The sequence below is a fragment of the Leptonotus elevatus genome, unplaced genomic scaffold, assembly GCF_054856555.1.
Source record: "Leptonotus elevatus isolate MCC_2025b unplaced genomic scaffold, RoL_Lele_1.0 HiC_scaffold_135, whole genome shotgun sequence".
NCBI classification, from domain to species: domain Eukaryota; kingdom Metazoa; phylum Chordata; class Actinopteri; order Syngnathiformes; family Syngnathidae; genus Leptonotus; species Leptonotus elevatus.
In genome coordinates this window covers 20,001-25,000 of record NW_028233526.1, presented here as the reverse complement: position 1 = coordinate 25,000, position 5,000 = coordinate 20,001, and positions in this window count along the sequence as shown.

Sequence of the window (5,000 nt, the reverse complement as noted above, 5' to 3'; positions counted from 1 at the left end):
AGTCAGGCCGACCCGAAGTGCCTCTTAGGCGGATAGGGGTTGGGCGAAACTCCCTTGAAAGTGGCACTCTGAAAAAATTTCCAAGTTTGGCTGACTTAGAAAAAATTCGAGAACCAGGATGAGGAGGGGGGAAATGTGGCCAGTCAGGCCGACCCGAAGTGCCTCTTAGGCGGATAGGGGTTGGGCGAAACTCCCTTGAAAGTGGCACTCTGAAAAAATTTCCAAGTTTGGCTGACTTAGAAAAAATTCGAGAACCAGGATGAGGAGGGGGGAAATGTGGCCAGTCAGGCCGACCCGAAGTGCCTCTTAGGCGGATAGGGGTTGGGCGAAACTCCCTTGAAAGTGGCACTCTGAAAAAATTTCCAAGTTTGGCTGACTTAGAAAAAATTCGAGAACCAGGATGAGGAGGGGGAAAATGTGGCCAGTCAGGCCGACCCGAAGTGCCTCTTAGGCGGATAGGGGTTGGGCGAAACTCCCTTGAAAGTGGCACTCTGAAAAAATTTCCAAGTTTGGCTGACTTAGAAAAAATTCGAGAACCAGGATGAGGAGGGGGAAAATGTGGCCAGTCAGGCCGACCCGAAGTGCCTCTTAGGCGGATAGGGGTTGGGCGAAACTCCCTTGAAAGTGGCACTCTGAAAAAATTTCCAAGTTTGGCTGACTTAGAAAAAATTCGAGAACCAGGATGAGGAGGGGGAAAATGTGGCCAGTCAGGCCGACCTGAAGTGCCTCTTAGGCGGATAGGGGTTGGGCGAAACTCCCTTGAAAGTGGCACTCTGAAAAAATTTCCAAGTTTGGCTGACTTAGAAAAAATTCGAGAACCAGGATGAGGAGGGGGAAAATGTGGCCAGTCAGGCCGACCTGAAGTGCCTCTTAGGCGGATAGGGGTTGGGCGAAACTCCCTTGAAAGTGGCACTCTGAAAATATTTCCAAGTTGGGCTGACTTAGAAAAAATTCGAGAACCAGGCTGAGGAGGGGACCATCTGGCAAGGGAGTCCGACCTAAAGTGCATCTAAAGCGGATATGGGTTGGTCGAGCCTCCCTTGATTTGCCCTGGAGCTCCCACGTCTTAAAAAGGTCTCTCCTATAATTGTACACCAACCATTTTGAGGTTTGGGTGCAAACCTCTCGAATGGGGGGACTCGGTCCCCTATCTACAGCGCCCCTAATGACGACAGGTGGTACTGCGCCCCTGGTAGCCCGGCCATTGAAAATGAATGGGCCCATTCATTTCAATGGGGAATTTCGACCCCTGGTTGCCCGCCATTCATTTCAATGGGGAATTTCGACCCCTGGTCGCCCGCCATTCATTTCAATGGGGACTTTCGACCCCTGGTTGCCCGCCATTCATTTCAATGGGGGATTTCGACCCCTGGTCGCCCGCCATTCATTTCAATGGGGGATTTCGACCCCTGGTAGCCCGCCATTCATTTCAATGGGGGACTTCGACCCCTGGTAGCCCGCCATTCATTTCAATGGGGGACTTGGACCCCTGGTAGCCCGCCATTCATTTCAATGGGGGATTTCGACCCCTGGTCGCCCGCCATTCATTTCAATGGGGGACTTCGACCCCTGGTTGCCCGCCATTCATTTCAATGGGGGATTTCGACCCCTGGTCGCCCGCCATTCATTTCAATGGGGGATTTCGACCCCTGGTAGCCCGCCATTCATTTCAATGGGGGACTTCGACCCCTGGTTGCCCGCCATTCATTTCAATGGGGGACTTCGACCCCTGGTTGCCCGCCATTCATTTCAATGGGGGATTTCGACCCCTGGTTGCCCGGCATTCGTTCCTATGTGGCGGGGGATTTCAACCCCAGGTCGCCCTCGTGTGGTTCTTTTTGGCGCAGCTGACGGGCTCCGCTGCTCATGGAGGTTTGCTAGTGGAGGATAACCCCCTGCCTGGGCAACTCGAACGCCCGGCATTCGTTCCTATGTGGCGGGGGATTTCAACCCCAGGCCGCCCTCGTGTGGTTCTTTTTGGCGCAGCTGACGGGCTCCGCTGCTCATGGAGGTTTGCTAGTGGAGGATAACCCCCTGCCTGGGCAACTCGAACGCCCGGCATTCGTTCCTATGTGGCGGGGGATTTCAACCCCAGGTCGCCCTCGTGTGGTTCTTTTTGGCGCAGCTGACGGGCTCCGCTGCTCATGGAGGTTTGCTAGTGGAGGATAACCCCCTGCCTGGGCAACTCGAACGCCCGGCATTCGTTCCTTTGTGGCGGGGGATTTCAACCCCAGGCCGCCCTCGTGTGGTTCTTTTTGGCGCAGCTGACGGGCTCCGCTGCTCATGGAGGTTTGCTAGTGGAGGATAACCCCCTGCCTGGGCAACTCGAACGCCCGGCATTCGTTCCTATGTGGCGGGGGATTTCAACCCCAGGTCGCCCTCGTGTGGTTCTTTTTGGCGCAGCTGACGGGCTCCGCTGCTCATGGAGGTTTGCTAGTGGAGGATAACCCCCTGCCTGGGCAACTCGAACGCCCGGCATTCGTTCCTATGTGGCGGGGGATTTCAACCCCAGGTCGCCCTCGTGTGGTTCTTTTTGGCGCCGCTGACGGGCTCCGCTGCTCATGGAGGTTTGCTAGTGGAGGATAACCCCCTGCCTGGGCAACTCGAACGCCCGGCATTCATTCCTATGGGGCGGGGGATTTCAACCCCAGGTCGCCCTCGTGTGGTTCTTTTTGGCGAAGCTGACGGGCTCCGCTGCTCATGGAGGTTTGCTAGTGGAGGATAACCCCCTGCCTGGGCAACTCGAACGCCCGGCTCCCCCCCGGTCCGCTGGAGCTCCTCCGACGGCCAGCAACAAGCCCCGAAGACGGGCGCGCTCCCCGCGGTCCGCTGGAGCTCCGCCAACGGCCAGCAACAAGCCCCGAAGACGGGCGCGCTCCCCGCGGTCCGCTGGAGCTCCGCCAACGGCCAGCAACAAGCCCCGAAGACGGGCGCGCTCCCCGCGGTCCGCTGGAGCTCCTCCAACGGCCAGCAACAAGCCCCGAAGACGGGCGCGCTCCCCGCGGTCCGCTGGAGCTCCTCCAACGGCCAGCAACAAGCCCCGAAGACGGGCGCGCTCCCCGCGGTCCGCTGGAGCTCCTCCAACGGCCAGCAACAAGCCCCGAAGACGGGCGCGCTCCCCCCGGTCCGCTGGAGCTCCTCCAACGGCCAGCAACAAGCCCCGAAGACGGGCGCGCTCCCCGCGGTCCGCTGGAGCTCCTCCAACGGCCAGCAACAAGCCCCGAAGACGGGCGCGCTCCCCGCGGTCCGCTGGAGCTCCTCCAACGGCCAGCAACAAGCCCCGAAGACGGGCGCGCTCCCCGCGGTCCGCTGGAGCTCCTCCAACGGCCAGCAACAAGCCCCGAAGACGGACGCGCTCCCCCCGGTCCGCTGGAGCTCCTCCAACGGCCAGCAACAAGCCCCGAAGACGGGCGCGCTCCCCGCGGTCCGCTGGAGCTCCTCCAACGGCCAGCAACAAGCCCCGAAGACGGACGCGCTCCCCCCGGTCCGCTGGAGCTCCTCCAACGGCCAGCAACAAGCCCCGAAGACGGGCGCGCTCCCCCCGGTCCGCTGGAGCTCCTCCAACGGCCAGCAACAAGCCCCGAAGACGGGCGCGCTCCCCGCGGTCCGCTGGAGCTCCTCCAACGGCCAGCAACAAGCCCCGAAGACGGGCGCGCTCCCCGCGGTCCGCTGGAGCTCCTCCAACGGCCAGCAACAAGCCCCGAAGACGGACGCGCTCCCCCCGGTCCGCTGGAGCTCCTCCAACGGCCAGCAACAAGCCCCGAAGACGGGCGCGCTCCCCGCGGTCCGCTGGAGCTCCTCCAACGGCCAGCAACAAGCCCCGAAGACGGACGCGCTCCCCCCGGTCCGCTGGAGCTCCTCCAACGGCCAGCAACAAGCCCCGAAGACGGGCGCGCTCCCCCCGGTCCGCTGGAGCTCCTCCAACGGCCAGCAACAAGCCCCGAAGACGGGCGCGCTCCCCGCGGTCCGCTGGAGCTCCTCCAACGGCCAGCAACAAGCCCCGAAGACGGGCGCGCTCCCCGCGGTCCGCTGGAGCTCCTCCAACGGCCAGCAACAAGCCCCGAAGACGGACGCGCTCCCCCCGGTCCGCTGGAGCTCCTCCAACGGCCAGCAACAAGCCCCGAAGACGGGCGCGCTCCCCGCGGTCCGCTGGAGCTCCTCCAACGGCCAGCAACAAGCCCCGAAGACGGACGCGCTCCCCCCGGTCCGCTGGAGCTCCTCCAACGGCCAGCAACAAGCCCCGAAGACGGGCGCGCTCCCCGCGGTCCGCTGGAGCTCCTCCAACGGCCAGCAACAAGCCCCGAAGACGGACGCGCTCCCCCCGGTCCGCTGGAGCTCCTCCAACGGCCAGCAACAAGCCCCGAAGACGGGCGCGCTCCCCCCGGTCCGCTGGAGCTCCTCCAACGGCCAGCAACAAGCCCCGAAGACGGGCGCGCTCCCCGCGGTCCGCTGGAGCTCCTCCAACGGCCAGCAACAAGCCCCGAAGACGGGCGCGCTCCCCGCGGTCCGCTGGAGCTCCTCCAACGGCCAGCAACAAGCCCCGAAGACGGACGCGCTCCCCCCGGTCCGCTGGAGCTCCTCCAACGGCCAGCAACAAGCCCCGAAGACGGGCGCGCTCCCCGCGGTCCGCTGGAGCTCCTCCAACGGCCAGCAACAAGCCCCGAAGACGGACGCGCTCCCCCCGGTCCGCTGGAGCTCCTCCAACGGCCAGCAACAAGCCCCGAAGACGGGCGCGCTCCCCCCGGTCCGCTGGAGCTCCTCCAACGGCCAGCAACAAGCCCCGAAGACGGGCGCGCTCCCCGCGGTCCGCTGGAGCTCCTCCAACGGCCAGCAACAAGCCCCGAAGACGGGCGCGCTCCCCGCGGTCCGCTGGAGCTCCTCCAACGGCCAGCAACAAGCCCCGAAGACGGACGCGCTCCCCCCGGTCCGCTGGAGCTCCTCCAACGGCCAGCAACAAGCCCCGAAGACGGGCGCGCTCCCCGCGGTCCGCTGGAGCTCCT